This window comes from Callospermophilus lateralis, chromosome 4 (assembly GCF_048772815.1).
Source record: "Callospermophilus lateralis isolate mCalLat2 chromosome 4, mCalLat2.hap1, whole genome shotgun sequence".
NCBI classification, from domain to species: domain Eukaryota; kingdom Metazoa; phylum Chordata; class Mammalia; order Rodentia; family Sciuridae; genus Callospermophilus; species Callospermophilus lateralis.
In genome coordinates this window covers 68,009,976-68,030,792 of record NC_135308.1, presented here as the reverse complement: position 1 = coordinate 68,030,792, position 20,817 = coordinate 68,009,976, and the positions used below count along the sequence as shown (strand labels likewise).

General features: G+C 48.9%; 1 protein-coding gene and 1 non-coding gene across 5 annotated transcripts in view; one reads left to right on the top strand and one right to left on the bottom strand.

The window, feature by feature from the left end:
• Tspan9 (tetraspanin 9) overlaps nt 1-20,817 on the bottom strand; it is a 198,098-nt gene that overhangs the window by 88,784 nt on the left and 88,497 nt on the right. The gene's annotated exons all lie outside the window — the stretch shown is intronic.
• Nucleotides 14,563-14,693, top strand: LOC143398720 (small nucleolar RNA SNORA42/SNORA80 family). The gene has a single exon (XR_013091319.1). It is a non-coding gene; the product is annotated as a small nucleolar RNA SNORA42/SNORA80 family (small nucleolar RNA).

Sequence of the window (20,817 nt, the reverse complement as noted above, 5' to 3'; positions counted from 1 at the left end):
AACGTTTGAGATAGGCCACCGCAGGAGGACAAGGGAGAGTTACTCACCTTGCTCCAATGTTTGAACTCTAAACTTGGGATCTTCTTTGGCTATATAGGAAATGCTTTCAGTGCTGAACAAACCACTCAGGGATGGGGCCAAAGGGGAAGAAGGATGAGGAAGATGAGGTCCCTAGGAGGGGCCACCTCCCAGAGGTTTACAAGATGACCAATAAGAAGCGGATGGTGGCAGGGGCCACTCTCCTATTTGCTAATGAAATGAAATGGCTAGGACACTGATTCAGAATGGTTGGTAACAATGACAAGTGAAGGAGTCAGGGTAGAGAAGAACGAAAGGTACTTTTGGGGAGCATGGGGGGTTTTTGAGGAGGGGGTGGTGTTTTTTGTTTTCTATTTTTTAGTTTCTGAGATCAATGAAGAAAACCATCAACGCTTGGTTTAATAGGAGGGTGAACAATTTGAGGGAGGGATGGACTGCTCAGGGTACGTTATAAAGGGTTCTAGGGACCTCCTCTCCTGGAGAGAGGTAGAGGTGGCTCCTCCATCCTCTTCAGCACTTAATCAGACTGCAATGACAGTGCACCCACCTGTCTCTGCTGTGGTCCCTGGGCTTTAGAAAGATGGTCAGGATCCCCCGCTCCCCTAGTGCCTGTCACAGTAACCACCACATGGCAGGTGTTGGAGAAGGGAAAGAAAGACCACCATGCCTAAGCCTTATGTTCTCCTCAAGGACAGCTTGAGAGTCCCAACTTCATTCCCTAAAGAATGGGACCCAAGCCAGAATCTATGGAATTGTTCCTAGAAAGCAGGCATCTGAGGGCATCAGAACCTGATGAGGAAGCCCAGGAAATGTAAATGCCTGGCACATAACAGAATGCAAATGCCGTGAGGTCGACTAATTTGTTTTCAGCCATATCCACAGCACATGTCATAACCTGGAATCGATGGATAAATGGACAGATGAACAAATAAACAAATGTATGGATCCAGAGAGCCATTTTTGGAGGAAAAGTTGGGCAAGATAGAAGGTTGGAAAATAAGAAGACTGCGATACGAGCAAGACAGAGGACAAGGCTGCTTCTGGACCTCTGCCCATTCAGGTGGGCTGAACCTTGTGGAGGGGCTCCAAGGACAGGACATCAGGGACACCTCTGCCTACCACTCAGTCCCTGGGAACTTGGGCAAATGCCCTAGTGTTGTGTCACATCTCAAAGTCCCCAGAGCAAAGCTGCCTCCTGGCTGTGGCCAGCCCCCATCAGAAGCTATTGAGAAGGTGTGGCTATGTACCAGCACCCACCTGGGACAGGTGAGCATGCTGGTCAGAGCAGGCACTAGTGCCTCTGGTTGGGTCAGCAAGCCGCGCTCTGAAGAAACAGGGCCACAGCCATTGACCAGCCATCAGACTTCCAGTCCAGCATGAGTGCTGAAAGGGTGGCTTCCACACCAAGAGGAGCCAGGCAAGAGGTGTGGATAGACCATCACAGAGCTAATCTCAGGACCCTGAAATCAGCTCCACATGCCCTAGTGACTGCGATCAGCTGGCCCCATATGCCTCCATGCCTTCACAGATCCCACCCATACCACCATCCTGCACAACCACAGTGAATAGAGCTCTGGCAAAACAGCAGGGTGGACACACTCCAGCCTAGACCTAGAGTGAGTTACCCAACTGCTGGATAACCTAGGATGTCGGCTCTGTATTTCTTTGTCTATAAAATGGAGATGATAATACATGCCTTCCCAAGGGGTATGTAAAAAATTAGAGATTAGAAGTTATGAATGTAACACACATAGCACAAAGTCTGGACCGTAGAAACTGTCTAATGAATTGAGGCACCATTATCACTGTCAACAACATAATTAGTATGATAAATAGGGTCCCCTCTCGTTACAACCTGGTTGAACAGAGAAAGTAACACAATAACCCATAATGTCCTGTGGCCCATTTTAAGGGTGAATGCCACGGAGCCTCCTCCTCTGCATGCTGATACCTGCATGTCTACTACTCTGCTCATCCCTGAGTTCTCAGGAGTTCACAAAGGTCTCTTCTGGTCTCCTGGCGAACCCCCTATGACAAAATGAAAGCCCCCTCCCCACCATGATATGCCTTTTTCTCCCACAAACTCATCACAGTTTGAAAGTACATGTTTGTCTGAGTGACAATCTGTATCTGATTCTGCCCCTATACCATCAGCAGCAGGACTGATCTGTCTTTGTCACCACTGTATACCCACTGCCAGAACTATGCCTGGTCTACAGGGCAACCCAAGAAACACTTGATGAACAGGTGAACAGGAGCTCAAGGAGGAAGTGTGCACAGCAGGCCCGAGTCACCAGGAAGGGCTTGAGGGCCTTCGGGTTTATAGGGTCACCTCTAGCCACCCAAGGAACAAAGCCTTAGGATGTAATTTCCTGTGGGATCCATAGTTCCTTAAGAACAAAGCAAGGAGGGGACTAGTTGGTCCTGTAAGGACCCTTGAGCCCTGAGCTTCCCACCTTATAAAATGGGGCCTGACTTCGGTCTTGGAGATGTGCAGGGAGGACAGAGGAAGAGCATCCTAGGAGGGGAGGGGTCAAGCAAAGTGGGGAGTGCAGAAGAGGGCCCGGGCTGTCTGGGAAGTGCAGACAAAATGAAACTGCACAGAAAGGGCACCTAAAGGAAGGAGGATCTGGAGAAGAGATGACACTGGAGCCAGTTAAAACTGCACAGGTGCGTGCTCACCCCTCCTCCCCCTCAGCTCCACCCACAGCATGTTTATTGGCCAATGCTCCCAACAGAATGATCCTACATCAAACTCCTCCTCACCTCCTGGGGCGCATGGCTCCCTTACCTGAAGCCCCCTTTCCCTACACCCTGACTGGCTAACGTCAACAGTCCAATGGGCGACAGCATGGCTATAGCCTCCTCCATGGGTCTCCTTCAGTAACACCCTGAGTTGAACCTGCCATGATGTAACCTGTTCCCTGACCTCCCCCACCCCAAACTGTGAGCTCACAGAGAGCAAGGACTGTCCATCATCTTTGTCTTCCGAGCACCTGCCATGGTGTGTAGCACACGGGTGCTCTGAAATCTCTACCAGATACATGAAATGACAGTTTTGTGAGGACCTCTGTGGGTGTCCAGTACAAGGTGAAGGCAGCTCTTTAGAAAAACTGAGCGTTGGCTTGGAGCAAGGAGCCTTTCCACAGATAGCAAGAACTGCTACTCCTCTAGGACACTAATCTCCTCCTCCAGCATGTTCCCAGACTGGGGGAGATAAGAGAGGCTGAATAAAGAGCCACCTACCCTAGGCTCTCAGGTCCTTTTTTCCAAGAAGGTCCCAAACCAGCCCCATCTTTCATCCCAAAGCCAATCGGTATCCCTGTCAGATCCCCAGAAGGGCCTGGTGTGCGAGGCATTGTGCTGGACCGACAGACATACCTGCACCCACACTCAGTGCCAACACTGAGCCATTCACCCTGGGAAACAGAGGAGAGAGCAAGCATTTGTTATTAGTACTTATCAAGGAGGGCAGGTGGCTTCGGGAGGATGAGATAAGGCAGACCGCCGGGCAGAGGGAAGTGTGATGAAGCCCGAGGTTTATTGCCATGCACCAGTGGAAATTTACTGACCCAGCAAATCCAATATTCCTAAACCGCTCCATGGAGGACACCGACTTGCAGGCCCGGACGGCGCTCTCTGACCCAGCATCCAGCCTGCCTGTGGAGCCAGCAATGCAGCCGGGCCCCTTCTCTGATTTTAGGAGCTGCTACCAGCTGCCTCCCCTTCCCTCTCTACCTCCACTAAGCCTGGGCACATCGGGTCTGGCACTGGAGCCACCCTGGGGAAGGACAGAGCATAAGTAGCACTCAGCAATGCTCTAAAGTTAAGAAAGTGTCCCCGACTGCACCCTGCTCCGAAGCCGTCAGAGGATGGGAATGTGTGCGAGTTCTACCCAGGTTGATGGACCTGGGGAGTCTGGATGGGTGGTCAGGGGACAAATCTACTGGGTGTCTTGTGGCTCACAAGTCTCACAATGCCTAAGTCACTTGGGATCTCTGAACCTTCTTGGGTCACTGTAAAATGAGGCAGGGCACCAGCCATCTCCTAATTCTGCCCTGCTTTCCTCCTCTCATTTGTGGCTTGTCGTATCATTCAAGGTACCTCCAGCTCAAGGGGACCTCCTGAAAGCACCCCATCCACTTCAAACCTGGAGACATCTTTGCTCATCTCAAGGTCACAACCATGCCCTTTTATAAGCAATTTGGGCTACCAAAACTCTTAGAATTCTAGAAAGTTCTTTCCAAAGTCTCTCTTAGATGACTCGGGTAGAGGTTCATTCCTACTGTAACCTAATTGTATATGATGTGTACCCAGCCACAGTTCACCAAACCACACTTCCCCAACACGGACCTAGAATACAGAGGCCATGCACACATGCCACCTGAAGTCAGAGCATGTGTATGTTCCCTATCACAGGCTCCTTCCCTGTGACTGCCTCCTGCCTGCCAGTCTCCTTACTCCCTGCTCTCCCCCTTCCCCATCCTCCCTCTCATTCATTCTGCCACATCTGCCACCATTACTGTCCCAAGAAATGCCACATTGCCTCCTTCATCACCTCAAAATCCTCCCTGGCTGCCTATGGATTTAAACAACACTCAAGCTTGTTATTCGAGACCTTCACTGAACATTGTTAGCCTTATTTCCACAAACCCCTGACCTGCACCCTGAGCTTTGAGCAATCCAAGCTCCTCAGTGGACGCCCCCACTTCTTTGGCTCCGTACTCTGGCTCATGCACTGCCCACCCCCTCAGTGGTGTCCCCCACAAATCTCTGCCTTTAGAGACTCATCTCAAATGCCACATCCTCCGTGAAGGATCCCCAACACTAAAAAGCCCTCTTCTTGTTCTGAACCTCTCTTTTAGCCACCAATTTTACTCTGCATTGTTATCACAGATATTTGCATGAATGTCTTCTCTTTATACAAGAGCCATAGAATCTCCATACAGGAGGAACTCACCAGCCCAGCTTGATGATAGGTGATGGACCTTAAGAAGACATGATCACCTCAACACATGTGTCAGATACCCCCCAACAATGCCCTCTGCCTAACTGGTAGGCACTCACCTTGATCACCACCTTTTGTCCTCTTCTAGGGAGTCCCTCTCTAGGGTCACCTACCAGATTCATCCATCTACCAAAACCACAGGGCAACCCAGATCCAGCCTGAAGTTCAGAGAATATGGCTGGACTCTGTGAGGCCCAGCATGTCTGGGTGGCCTTGGATACTCAGACCCCAAAAGGTGCTTCCATATTCCAGCCTGGCTGGGTGTCAGGCACACTTGTTCCTCCCCCTCCCCCACACTGCTGCCAGAGGAAATGCCAGCCTGCAGCCACAGTGGGTCAGACAAAGCACAAGCAAGCACTGAGCTTCCTCCTCCCTTCCTACACCTCCAAGGCCTGAGGCAGAGCAGCACCCTGGCCTGGCCTCCATCCTTCCAAAAATGCAGAGTCCACCTCCCTACCCCATTTGCATCTTAAAGGAGTGAGCACAAGGCAAATGCACCCAGACTGCAAGATCCAGGCAGAATGAAGAGCTGGGAGCCCCACTCCAGCTGTGTTACCTGGGAAGGAAACTTACAGCTCTCTGAGCAGAGGACACTAGTGCTGAATGAATGAATGAATGAGCACACTTCCATTTCCTCATCTGCAAAATGGCATTAGGTGTGATAGTGAGGGCCAGTAAGACAATGTCTGTGGAGCGACTCTATCAAATGCAAGGTATTATCCTTGGAACCTTCCATACGCACACACACACTCCAGCCAGCCAGTACATTCATAGGTGTTCAAACAAAGGACACCCACACTGACTAATGGATGACTGTGGTGCTCCTTAGTACCCGCTCTGAGCCCTGTCTTGGTTCGCCACAGTGGATGTTACCAAGGAACAATCTGCTCCATCTGCATTTGGGGAACAACAACAAGATGAATGAGCAGCAGTTCAAGTGCACCTGGGTGTGGTACAGATTGTGAGTGCTCAGAGGTCTGGCCTTTGGGGAAGGCTGCTTGGAGAAGGTGGGGTAGGGGTTAGGCTTGCACAGTATCCTACCAAGAGGTAGGCAGAGGAGTCCTGAGTGAGCAAAGACATGTTCCTGGTGACTCCTTTAGCTTTTTCCAAGGGGTCTTCAGGCTTATGATCACATCTGATTCTCACCACAACCTACAAGGTAAGCAGGGAAGGTATCCCAGTTTACAAATGAGAACCAGAAGCCCAAGAGAGAAGAGGGCTGATTCAGGCTGGACCTGGAATCTACCTCTCCAGACTTTCAAAACAGAGATCATTCCCTACACTTAGCTTTATCTGAGACTAGAGCTGTACCCTGCTTTTATGTATGAAGCTGATCCCTACTGAGACACACATACCCATCTTGCAGAGAGAGAGAGATTATGCATTAGAATTACCCAGTCAGGACAACAAGGGAATTCAGTCCCACCATGAGACTGAAGCCCTGTCAATCCTGAAAGATAGACAAGTGGCCCACTGCCATCCAACACCAACCTTCTTCACCACCTATCCAATGTCGTCCCTAGGCTCCTTCTAACTTCATATAACATGATCGCAAAATGAGAGGAAACAGAGGCCCTACCCTCCAGAATCATTGCCATCACCAGGTATGAAAGAGACACATTAGCAGAGGGCTGGTAAATGTTTAACCACCAGCTGTCCGGGGGAAGCCCCGATTTGTAGTGCTTGCCAATGGCCACAGTGTAAATACTCCCACCATGGCCAATTTCAAGCTGCTGATGGCTTAACAGCCAGCTGGCCAATTCTCCAATTATTTACTAATAGGCTCTCAAGAGGCTGTTCAAGTAGACTCCAGCAAACCACTGTAACAAACCCATCTCTTTTTTTTTTTTTCTAATAATAATTTCTAAAAATATATTTTTAGTTGTTGATAGACATTTATTTATTTATATGTGAGGCTGAGAATCGAACCCCAGTGCCTCACACTTGCTAGGCAAGCATTCTACCACTGAGTTACAACTCCAGTCCCAAACCCATCTCTTGCCTCCAAAAGAAACTGAGAGTCAACCCAGCACCACTCTGTCCCCTCTTCTCCAGCAGTAAAAGTTTCAGTGTTTAAGGTTTGAGGAATAGCAATGAAGGCTGGACCAAGCACAGGGGGAAAAGAATGTGACAGCCTTTATCTGGTCCCCTGGTATCTCCTCGTGGGAAGCCTAATAACCAGAGAAAGGTAACTGAAACTAGCTCCTGTACTGCAGTGATCCCATCACAGGAGTCACACCAGGCTCCTGCTCTGCACAAAATCCTCTAATGTTTCCCATCCCTCTCAGAGTGAAAGAAAAGTCCTTATAAAAATTTGCACAAGCTAGCTGGATGCAGTGGCATTGTAATCCCAAAGCCTCTGGAGGCTGAGGCAGGAGGACTACAAATTCAAAGCCAGCTTTAACAATGTAGCAAGACAGTACGCAACTTTGCCAGACCTGGTCTCTAAATAAAAATATTTAAAATGGACTGGGATGTGGCTCAGTGGTTCAATCTAGGGTTCAATCTCTGGTATCAGAAAAGAAAAAAAAAGAATTGGCACAATTTACACATACATACCAGACCCACTCACTCTCTCCACTCCAGCCACGTCATCCTCCATGCTGTTTCTTACACTAGAGCCTTTACTTTGGCTGTTCCCTCTTCTTGGAACATTCTTCCACTACATCTCTGCATTGCCAACTCTCTCCTCCTTTAAGCCTTCGCTCAAATGTCATCTCAATGAGGCCTTCCCTGACCAGATTGTTTAAAATTGTTTTTTCCATAGCTCATATTTCCAATATACAATATAATTTATGTTTTCATTACATTGATTGTTTATGATGTCTCCACCCATGAGAAGTGAGCTTTATGAGGACAGGGATTTTGATCGACTTCTCTCATTGCTGTTTTCCTGTGGCCAAGATCAGAGCTTTACACATGGTCGGTGCTCAATAGATATTTTTGAATGACTGATGAGTGCCTGGAGCTGATCTCTGCCAAAGCCATGTTGGCTTCCCAGGAGCAGGCAGCTGGGGCATGAGGGAGTCCAGTGGTTAGTGCCGACCTAGCTGGGACTCCAGGTGCCTGTGTTCTGGGCCTGCCCTGCCACCTGTGATCTGGCACAGCTGCACCAGCATCCCAACTCTGCACTTCATTTTCTCTCTTCATTTAGACTGTAATGGGACCCCCACATAGCTAACCCTGGGCAGTACCAAGGGCCAAGTCAGAGGCCAAACAGGACTCCAAGTCCAAAGCCCTCTGAGCTCTACAGTAGAAGGCTCTGAGGTCAGGTCCAAAGCATTCCCCTAAAAGATGTCGTAAAGGCACCAGCCACACCTGAACCCCCGACCACATGGATTCCTCAAACCCCAGCTCTTCGTCTAGAAGAAAATGCTGTCCACTCCAGTGGTTAGTGTCAGCAGAGCCCCATCACCGGGTGGTTGCCCCATAATGCCTCAGATGGGCTCCCCACATGCACAACAGCCAGCTCACACTGCTATTTTAAGCTCCATGGGCCAGCTGTAGCACGTAGCCACAGCGGGCTGGCGGCCCAGGAGGAGGTAGAGACACTAACTCAGTAAGGAGTGCTGACCTGGGGAGCTCCCAGAGGCGGAGACTGGTCATCCCCTTAACACCAGCCCTTCTCTGCAGGGACTGGAAACTCCCAATCCACACCCTCAAACTTCCAGGCCATGGGGAAAGTGAGTCAGGAGCTTCATTGGGCACGCCCAGATTCCATTTCTGAAAGTGACCCCCTGAATCTCTACAGCAAAATGACTCCTAGCCCCACCCTGCCAACCCCTAGAAATTCCAACAAAGCAAGAGCTAGCTCAGAACCCATCTTCCAGGTCCTAACAACATGAGAGACAACATAAGTGCAGGCTAAAGAGAGGAGTTAAGTAGCTGTTATCTGAGAATGGCTTCTCCATGGAACCCCTGCCCACTCCTCTCTGCCCTCCAGGACTGTGGACTGTGCTAGGTACACAGCCACACTCAGCAAAGACTTGTTGATTATGTGACTGTTTCTAAATGCACAGAAATCAACTATGACAAAAGTGGACTAGAGGTAACCTACTCTTTATTACTGTGATCATTATCATCATCTACAAAAAAAAAAATTATCATCATCTACATTTCTACTGCATCACTAAACCCAAAACTGAAAATAAAGACCACAGAACCAAGAAACCAACAGAACTTAATAACAAAATCCTGCCATCCATGGAGATCTACTACAGGACAACTCCAGTAAGAAAGTTATTCTGTACTTTCCTTGAACTGAGCCCCCTAAAGTTGTGCAATATGGCGGCCCTGTTCCAAACCACCTTTTCACCATGGGACATCCGAGCAACCAGGAGCTTGCTTGAGAAAGGATGCAAAGGACAGGAACTATGAGTCTAGCTACTTCTACTCCCAACCTCATGCTGCAGGACATCAGCAAAACCACCCAGGACACACACCTGGGAAGACAGGCAGCATCCCGCAGCTCTAATTGCCCCGTTTAAGCAATATCAGCTTTGAGTAAGGAAAAAGGAGAGCCAGAGGTGCTATAATTAGGGAACTTGAGACCTCTCTCCTTGCTACCCATCTAGTTCAAAACAGAAGCAGCCACCCACACCTTAAAGAAATAGATCCACTACCAGGAGGTATAATTCTTGGATTTTCCTGTTGGAAAGAGGATCCCAGAAGCTAAGGGCCTTCAGAGATCCTTTGGTGCACTTCTTCCTTTCTTTCTTTGGCTTCAATCAATCCAGACACTCCTCTGAGCCTTTGTTGCAAAGGCAATGACAACATCCTGCATTTATAGAAAAATATATGTTGTTGAGGGCCACCGCTTAGAAGGCTGCTGACTGATCTAACTGGCTCTTCCTTCACTACCCAATTAGCAGCTAATGTCCCTCCACTCCAGCAAGCCTGCCACAACCACAGTCTCTTAGGCAGAAGGTTCTTATTGCCACCCTTCAGTTCATCTTCTGAAGATGTATTTGCAAACAGTTACCAAAGTGACCCTGTCATTAGTCTGAAATCACACCAGCTGGGCAGATGATCCTGGCCCAAACCCCCACCCTGTCTAGAGAAGGGACATATTTGCCAAAGTCACTCTGCTCAGCCCAAGGCTCGCTCACAGATAGAGATGTAGGTAGAGAAAGGGAAGGAAGAGAAGAACAAAAGGGTGACATCACTCCAAAGGTGATGTTCTTCAGGGCACCAAGGGGCCCCCACCCTCCCAGAAGCCTTCTCTGGCCACTTGGCCACTGTGGTCTCTCCCTCTCATGCAGATCCTGAGTGCAGCACTGCAGGGTTCTGCCTTTGATTAGGTTGTGCACCCTCTAACCCCGGAAAGCTGGGGTCCCCACACGTTCTTGCCATCAGCCCCCAGACAGCTTTCAGCCTCTCAGAGATCGTCTGTCTCCAGTCCGGCTGCTCTGACCTGTCTCTCCATTCTGTTTCTGCCTCCGCTCCTGTCTGGCTGGCCGAGCCTCGGGGAGAGCTACGTGGCTTCACACTCAGCTCCCCACCAGCCTGTCCCAATTCTAGGCTTCAAATTAGCTTGCCTTCCCTTGGCATGGAGGCTCCTCGGGCTGATGGCCCAGTTACAGATCCCCACCTCCTCACAGCCCAGCACACCTCCTTCCTGCTCTCCCCCTCACTGTCCTCTGTCACACTGACTCAGCCTGGACACTGTTTGAGTAGACACCATTTGTCTTTGCAAATGGACCGTCAGCTGTAAAGAAAAAGGGTGCTCACTCGTCAAAAATCTCCTTTAGAACCTACCACATCCTAGTCAGGTGCCAGTTACTCAGTGAGCACTGCTGAATGGATGGTTGGGCAGGTGGGCGAGTGGGTGGATGGATGGATGGATAGATGGATAGAGGGAGGGATGGAAAGATGGAGGGATAGATGGATGAATAGAGGGAGGGATGGAGGGATAAACAGAGGGAGGGAGAGAGGGATGGGTGGAGAAATCTAGCATAGCCAACCATTCTGGTGGTAACTAGCGTAAATAAAAAGAATAGTGGGGAGCAGAAAAGTAATAGAAAAGAAGAGACTTATTCGCACAAGGCAGAGAACAAGACTGTGGCTCAGAGGGCCACGGACCACAGGAAGCCTGGGGGTGCACCACAGCTCTTGTGCCCCAGCCCACCAAGTCTGTATCAGGAACCAGGAAGAGTAAACAAGCAGTTTCCATCAGCAAAGCATCTCCCAAGCTGAAAGTCTGTCTGATCTGGATGAATTACTTGAGTCATCAACTTCCCTAATCTGCCCCCAAGCCCTCCTTCAGAAAGGGGTGCAGAGCCCCTTTCTGCCTGGCAGGAAGGGTTGGGAGATCAGGGAGCAAGGACCTCTGTTCCTCAGGACAGAAAGTTCAGTCTACCCCACATCTCACACAGACCCCCCAAAGACTTCTAAGCCCCCTCTTGGCCCTCCAAGACACAAAGGTTCCAGCACACAAATACACACACACACACACACACACACACACACACACACAGAGGCACTCGCACCAACTATGGCAACATCCCTCAGTCGGCCTGGCTTCTGGCTGTGGCTTATCTTGAGCTCAGTCACCCATGCGACATCAAAGAAAGCCTGACAAATTCAGCAGCAGGTGGAAAGAATCTGGGAGAAAGACCAAAGCAAACTGCTAGGGGCAGAGAGACAGTGCAGGACAGGGGGAGGGGTGCAGGACAGAGGGAGGGACGGGGTACAGGAGATGTGGTCAGAAGAAGCGAGTTTGGGTCCCAGTTCTGTTGTTTCTTAGGAATGATGTAACTTTGGGCACTGAACCTCTGGAGCTTCAGTTTCCCCATCTGCAAACTGGGCACAAAACCTGCCTCCCTACTGGACCATCCTAGGATGAAATGAGCTCATTCAGCTACTTATGTCCCATCTCCTCCCCTCTGCAGAAATCCTCTGAGTAGTAGCTGCAAGAGTAACAATTATACTCTGTAGCACAAGGCTCTTCCTTCTTGAGACCCCACCTGCCTGTCTCTACTTTCCACCTTAGTGACACGGAGGGGGAAGACGTGGGTCCAATCACCCACAGCAGCATGCAACTCCCAGCTCTTCCCCTTGATGTGTTAACTTCTGTGCACCTCAGTTTCTCCATCTGAATTATGACTACAATAAACACCCAACAGCATACAGTTTATGATCTACATGCATACAGTGCCTGATTCAGTACCTGGCATACAGTACACTTAATAAATAGTACAGAATATTTCTTTTAATTATCATCGTCATCATGATCCTGGCTAATGGAATTAGTTCTTCCTTCCGGAGCTGTAAAACAGAGGCCTGATTCCTCTCCCAGGTGCCAGCCTCTCACACAGAAGGAGATAGCATCACGTGTCCCAGCATTCGCTCCTCCCCAAGCAAACATTCACACTTCTCTCCATGGATACTCACACGCAGCTACAGATCCTCTGCCACCCTGCCCACTCCCCTCCTTGCCTTTCCCAGTCTGTCAATGCTCTCCCTAAAATACATGGCCTGAACCCCTTCATGTGACCTATGTAGCACCCAGCACCCACCAGAACATCCAGTATACTAGAGGTGCACAGACACACCTGGTGACCAAGTAGTCAATGAATGAGCTGAACACTCTATTTCAGGGAATCTAAAACTGCAAAAGGCAACAGGCTGTAACATCTCTTGGTCTGGACGCTGTGTCTCCATCTCTGAATCCCTTCACCATGCACCAGACCGTGTTGGCAGACACAGACCCAGAGCAGCCAGAACCACCAGGGTCTCTTGCATCCTTAAGTCTGAGCCATCTTAAGTCATAGCTCTCCTTTGGATGTTTCTGCAGTTTTCTAATCCTATGTGTAGGACTATCATAATGAGTGGAACTATAAACATTTGCCCCATTACCATTCAACTTGATAGTTTTGCTTCATTATTACTATGCATTTGTGTTTAAAGATCTGATTCTAGTGTCTAATGTTTTGGTAAATTCTTTCTCTCAACGTTCAGAGGATCACAGAAATTTTGTGCTGAAATGCAAATTTAAATGCCCTCCTTAGCCAAATGAGGAAACTGAGGTCCAGAGTATCAAAGTAAGATGCCCAAGGACACATGCAATTTTGTGGCAGAACTGAGATTTGAGCCCTGGGCCCCTCCCCTTCAGCCCAAAAGACTAATACTAATTCTGTAAAACCCTAGCATCTTAATATCTATTCTCTTCAGTCCTCATAAAGACCCTGTAAGAAAGACATGCCTTCCCGATTGCACAGATGAAAGAAAGGAAAGTTCCAGTAACTTATCTTAGGCCAGGCAGGCTCAGCATGTCACCAAGCTGGGAAGAGACCTGCTCTGTCATTCTGGAAGCCCTGCCCTAGGCCTTCTGTTTAAAAGCCAAAGAACTTGGGACACCTCTAACCAGATGTTCAAAAGAAATGCCCCCCAACAGATCTCAATCTAAATTCCTTTTCTTCCCTTCCCATTTCTCCTCCAGTGTTTTCTACTCTGTTAATAGCATGACCACTAATGTGGTCACTTAAACTAGAAACCTAGAGAGATTTTCCAGCCTCCTTCTATTCCCAGACTCCGTTTTGCCCCACAGATCTGAGCAAGTCTCCATGCCTAGAGTCCATCTATCACCCTCTCCATAATGCCATTTCCTTGGCCGGGTCCTCAACCTATCTCCTTTGGACTATTACAAAACCTCTTTCCTGCTCTCCCCACAATCCCTCTCACTTTCTGAACACCTTCTACCATATATTTGTACTTGCAATCATCTTTTTAAAATAAAGTTGGTCTTATATTGTTTCAACTTAAAAATCTTACTGGTTTTATTCCACATTATTTTAAAGAATACAAAAGTATTTTCCCCACAACCTGGCAGGCATTTCCACTAAGCTCCTGTGCATCCTGCAAGACCCAACTCAATCCTCACCTCCTCCTCTTTTGGTTCCTCCCTCCTGACTTCCTTCTGGTTAGCCTTGCAGTGCCCCCGCCACAGCGCTTCTCACACTGCATTCCCTTTGTGTACCTTTTGATCCCTTTTCAAAGGGAGCTCCTTGAGCAGGACATGGCATCTCTGAATCTCCAGCTCTTGGTCATGAATTTGCTAATTTATTCAATTTGTTAATTTACTAAACCCTAAAACCACTCAATGAATATTGTTGAATAATTCAGCAAATTCACAAATCAGGGCTCTGTTTATATTTATTATGAAAAGTAGTCCTCTGTTAACCTAAGTAAAAGTTCATTTTAGAAGGAGCACGTAAAGATACTTAAAGGGTCCCAATAAAGGACGCATGAAATCCAAGCTTCCGGGTTGATTGGTACTTCCTTTGGAGGTATCAATGACAATAAAGAAGGGGAAAATCCAATTTCAAGAAATAAAGAGTCTGAGTTATAATAGATGTCAGTGTGACTATGACCCAACTGAATTCATCTGTTAATTGTTTCCATTTGCTTTAATCTGTAGCAACTCCCAAATGGATGCTTTTCAAACCACAGGTTGTGACCCAATCGTAGGTTATGAAATTAGTTGGGTCAGCAGTGTATTTTTTAAAAGAACAAATGAAAGCATTTGGATTTATGGCAAGCCCAATTCCCCTGGGCATTTCATAGTGCCCCATGAACAAACTGTGGCCCCCAACCACAGCCTGGTCTATGCCCATAGGCTACTGGTACTGAAGTGGTTTGCACAGAGGGAGGGAAGGAAGAAGCGAAGATTAAACAAACAAAAAAAAAAATTCAACTTACTCACACAATAAAGAGATATGCATCATCCATGAGACATTTTCTCAGGTGTAGCTGTGTGTGCATATACATGTTATCATGAAGTTTAACAAACAAGCCCCCAGGTCTTTAAAAGGGACGTGACAGCCTACAGAGTCTAACTGCGCCCATGAGAATATGCACTTTTGAGGCATGAAATTTAAAGCTGGTTACTTTCTATAGGAGACCACACCTGGCCAGGAAGGTTTACCCAGCTGCAGGAAATATACTTGGATTCACTCTTCAAGACGGAAATGTGCTTAATGGATGCCAAAAAGTTACGTGTATCATGAGAAGAGACAAATTGAGTCTTGTCAGTTTGGAAATGTGTCCCTCGGCATTTGATCTGATGACATCATCCACTGGGCAGAACTCTGGCTAGGAATTTGGACTTAAGGTACTTGCCTGCAAAATGGGGAGAACAGTGCCCAAAATCTTGAATGTGCAATATATAACATAGACTTTTTATTTGTGTATTCATTACATGATTGCTGGAACAAATCAAAATTGTTTTAAAAAAAATGCATGAAGTTAGCTTGGTATAGAACTATACCCTAAGTAATCTATTAAATTAGAGAAAACCAATTTTTAATTGAGCCAGTATTTTACCCATGACAAATTCTACTCAGTTGCTTGTCTCATGTGTCTGTAGTAGACACCACCTTCCACTGGTTTCTTCAAAACAGAAGGGAAACATCGTGCCCTCATGCATCTAAAGACTGTGCAGGGAACATGAGGCCCCATCTCCTGTTTCATTCCGGGCAGAATGAGAGGAATGGGCTCAAAATGCAACAGGAAGCCTGCAGAATGGAGCTGTTAAAGACAGAACAGTTGACCCAAGCAGGTGCTAGCTACCCCCCTGGGCCAGTTAAGCCCACCCCACCTGGAGTCAGCGCCAGGCTGGGTGTCAGGGTATGTAATGTGCCCTGCATGGCTGCTCATGGTCCCTTCCTTCCTAGATGACTTTGGGAGGTGCCTTCCTGTCTGCGGCATCCATGGTTCCAGGATGAGATGGGATGATGGCTGTGGGGTTGCCACAAACAATCAGATCTCCCCCAGGCCTCGTGGCCTATTTCCAGCTCCTGCTAGTTCCTGTCTAATGCCAGCGTCATCGGAGGAATCCAGGGCATCCTGGGCCCAGCATTGTTCAAATCATGCATTCCTCTTCATAAAAAGCTACTGAATAACTCTCATTCCTCTGCTCTCCCAGGAGAAACCACATCAGAGGATAAGCAACCAGATCCTTCTGTGTGGTGGAGACAAAGGGGGACAGCGGGCGGGAGCCATAGGGCATCTCCAACGTTGTCCATCAGGTCCCCTGCGGCAGACATACAGACATGTCAAGAAGGCTTGCCTGCCCCTCCCATTGGCTAAACCCACCCTCCAAACACAATGGCCAAGAGGAAGTGTGAGAAGCTGGAGTCCCACCTGCACCCTCAACCTGGACACATGGCTTTCTTTTATGTGTGTATAGTGATACTGGGAATTAAACTCAGGGGCACTCGATCACTGAGCACCATCCCCAGCCCTACTTTGTATTTTATTTAGAGACAGGGTCTCACTGAGTTGCTTAGCACCTCACTAAATTGCTGAGGTTGGCTTCAACTCGCCATCCTCCTGCTTCCTTCTCCTGAGTAGCTGGGATTATAGGCATGTGCTATCATGCCCGGCCTGGACACACGGCTTTCTAAATGTCACCGTTTCTACACCCCCATCCTTCCAATTCTTTGTGAGAAATACAACTAAACTCGGGGAAGGGAAGAAAAGAACCAGAGTTAAGGGAGTGTCTCCTAAATGTCAGGCACAGGGTTAGTGACATAGACCTCTATCTCTAAGGGTGACCAGCCACAGCTAAAGACAGAAACGCAAATGGAGAGAAAACAGGCAACAAATATTATGCTAAGCACTGTAGGGAGAAGGGAGAAACAGCCAGGGAAGGATGGGGAAAAGGTCAGGAGAAAAGATCAGAAGGACAGAGGTAAGAAGAGCACAGAGGGAGGGGCCGGCATGGCCCCGCCTGACCAGCGCCACCATGTTCCAACTCCACATTCTGCATCACCCACCTGTCCTCTGGCCCACCACACCAACCAGGGAGGGGGCTCCCTTTGAATCCTTTCTGTGATGAGGGATTTTACCCCTTTTCTTCTTAGTTGTGAAAACCATGGGAATGCTGAAAGTCAAGGACATTACAGACTAAAATAACTGAACCTTCATTGTTTACTCATCAGGTTAGTTTTAATTTTTTTTTTTTTAATTAAACAAGGTTCCCCAGTGCTGGAAAGAGTGTGGCCCATCTCCTCGGGTCTGCACCTCTTCTTGGTGTTCCTAAGGGACCTCCCCATCTCCCTCATCTGGCCCTTTCCGTCCAGGTCCTCTTCATGCAAATGCTGGTTATCTTTCCAACATTCAGTTCTGTTCATTTCACTTCCTGCCAAAGCACTTCGACGGCTCCAGTTTCAAGCAAAAGTCTGGTGTGTGGTGGGAGCTCTGCAGGCCCAATGGATACAATTCTCAGTCAGGTGGTGGAGTGCAGGGTGGCAGGGGGATGTAAAGACAAGCTTTTCTTGGGATTTTTCTCTAGAAAAGTGATAGCTTCTCTACTGTGACCAAGAGTCCAAGCCACCAAGTGAAAAACATGGCTTAGTGATAGTGAAGTTACTCAATTGCTTATTCTTTGTATGTGTGTATGTAGTTCTGGGAACTGAACCCAGGACCTTATGCACGCTAGGCAAACACTCTACCACAGAGCCATATCCCCAGCCCTCAACTACTTATTCTCTTAACCTTTTATTGTGCTTGGATCAAGAAACAAAATATTTCAATCAATCTACAGGTGTTGATTGGGCACCCTCGCAGGAGGCCAGCAGAAGAGGGCAGGCATGGTTTGTGGACATTACAATCCCCTGGTGTACTTAACTCAGGTAACAGCAATGAGATGCCTGGTTCACACCAGCTGCTTGCAGTAGGCAGGAAGGATACACTTCCTCATGTCTTTGCACATTCTGTTTCCTGGAAGGAATGTATGCCCTGCTCTGGGGCACTCTTAGTTCTCTGGGAAGTCTCTTTTTTCCCCAATCCAGGCAAAATTAAACATTCTCTCCTACACTTTCAAAGCTCTCCATATTAAGACTCTCATTGTATATTGCTGTGAGTCTTGATGCTGAGACTGGAGAGCAGAGAGGAATGGGGGTGGTTGTTCTTCATCTGTGAATTCCAGAACCTAGAACAGTGCCTGAATCACAGCAGGTGATACAGGAATGAATAAGTAATTGGACAAACAGGTGCGTGTGAGAAGCTCTCCAGGCAGTGAATGCCCACAGAGTTCAAGGCTGGGACAAACCCCCATCCCGAGGTTCTTCCGACCCTCCAAGGATCAGATGGGTAGCATACATTCCAGAAAGGGGAAAGGAGCAGGATGCAAGTCTAAGCAGTGCCTGGGTGCCAGCATGGGTCTGTTTAATATGCAGCGTGCAGATCCCCAGAAATCAATGCTCATTTTAAAACACTGCTGCCCAGAGCCACCCTCTCTGCTTGAGTCCAGGGTCGGTGTTAAGTATCTTTCTATTTATAAAGCAACTCGCTGCAACGCTGCAGTGCTGGTCCCACACGCAGCCATGGAGGTGGGGCACAGTGGGAGAAACTGAGGCTGCAAAGCCAGACACCAGAGATACTGGGTGTTTCTGCACCAGGGAGAGTCCATTGTGAGAGGGGCTCTTCCCCAGTGCTGGGCCCTCTCACTAGAGGCTCCGACCTGCTGAAAAGTGCAGTTCTCTCTGGGCTTCTGTGATGTGCTGAGCTCAGCCAGATAGGTTGGGTCTTTCAATGTGGTTCTCTTAAGTACTTAGGGGAATGAGCCCAGAGAGACAGAAAGGTCGAGCAGTCTGTCTTTCCACGTGCAGGCTCTGACCTTCCCAGCATGCACTGGCTCTGGGTCTCACACCTTCTCCAAGGCAGCCACTCTCCAGCTCTGAGGGCCATCCCAGTCTGCCAGGCACCCGCCTGGGTGTCAACCTCCCATTCCTTCTGTCTCTCTGTCTCACCCTTCTGGACGGCCAGAAGCCCAGACACCCTGAGGCCTCCAAGGCCAGAAAAGATTCATTGATCTCGTGTTCCTCCAATTCTGGCATCACCCCTCGGAGAGAGGCTTCCCCTGCTCCTAGGTCCCTCAAACCAGTCTATCACACATGCTGTCCCCAGCTTCACTGGCAGTGGCCATATTTACAGAGCACAGTAGATGTCAAAGGCTTCACATCACACAAGGCCCAAAGCTGGTTTTTACTGCCAGTCCTCCTAGCCACCTCCTCCAAAAACCAGGAGGGAAAGACAAGAAGGCAGCCACCCGATGCCACCAGAACAGGAGGTTCCCTGAATCTTGGTCATACCCATGAAAACCATGCTGAGCAACCATGTGCTGGGCCTGTGACACGAAGACCTGTGCCCAGCACAGCATCGGGGGCCTCCTCCTCCCTGACGGAAGGCAACCTAGAAGTCAGTCAGGCATACACCCTCGGTACAAATGAGGGGGAAATGAGGTTCCAGAGGGGGAAACAACCACGGTCATCCAGCCAGGTAGTAAGTAACAAGACAAATAGGAAAACCCAGTTTCCTGCTGTCCTGGTCCATGTGCTTCCCACTATGCTCCACTCACTCAACATTTATCAGGCAGAGACCTGCCAGGCGCTGTACTTGGCATATGGACTCAATTTAAGACATAATTGGTCCCTGTTTTCAAGCAGCTTATAATTTAAGAAGGAAAGGGGACAGGGTATGGTAAGAAGGAAAAAGGGCAGGAGGGAGATTTCAAACAAACAAAAAATTTAACAAACTCTTTAAACAGCTCAAGATGTGCAACCCTCCACGATACCAGGAAGGGCACAGAGGAAGTGGCTCCTTCCAGCTGGGAGGCACCTTGCTGGACCATGGTGAGGGGCAGTCTACCTGGCACCGAGAAGAAAGAGCACCCCAGGGAGAGCAAGTGGCACGGGCAAGGCACGGACCAGAAGTGGGTGGCAGACTCACAAAAGCACAAGAAGGGCAGCATGGCTGTCACAGTCAGCTTGTGAGGCCAGAGGGCAGGGCTGCAGACACAGGGAGTCTTGGCTTCCCCCAAGGCAACAAGGAACAGCTGGGCTTATCCACCGAGCAAAGCGAGGGTCCTCCGCACACCAAGCACAGTAATCAGGTCAGTGAGCACGGCCACTTCATAGGACGGCAAAGGACTAGTTAGGATAACCAGGTCAGTGAGCACAACTGCTCCGTAGGACAGCACAGGCCCCGTTAAGAAGCTCTTGTAACAGCGAGTACCTGAACTGGGAAGGCAGGATCTAGAGGTGACATGGAGGTGGGACAACAGAATCTGAACGTGGGGGTCAAGAGGAACAGCAGAGAATGCCTCCTACGTTCCTGGAGGCAGGGAGGGCCCAAGCAGGGTGGTAACACCTCTCACAGAGATCATCCTCTTCCTTTAATAGATGCGCCTGCCTCGTGCAGTTAGTTACCTTTCCATGGCTACATGCCTGAGACAGCTTCGTATTCCCCACAGGCTCAATCAATACCTAAAGCTGACACTGATCACAAAGCAAGCATGCTTCCCAAGCTGAATAACACCTTCCTAAGTGACAGCGCTGATGGATCTGGTACAAGAGTGGGTCACAGTCACACAACTGGCCCGTCTAACTGCTAACTCAAGCCCGTCTCCCAATCTTCATCTCTAGACAGTGATTCTCAACAGAAGTGGGCAGCAGGAAGCCGCAAGCAAGGGCCGCAGAAGGCAAGTGAAGACCCTCAAGGTTAGACTCCCATGACGAGGACTCTGCACACTAGGGCAGGCTCACAGACTGCTCTGAAGTTCTCCAGGTGACCAGAATGCTTGTGGCAGACTAAGGACCTCCCCAATTTTTATACCCTCTCATTCTAAAAGAAACAGGTCAGCAAAGCCAGGCAGTGGTCCATAGCTAGGAATGGCCACATAGCTAGGAATGGCCACAGAGGGGAGGCCTGACCCTGTCCGTGCTGACTCCCGAGGCTGGCTCCAGAGCTGAGAGAGAAGACAGAGC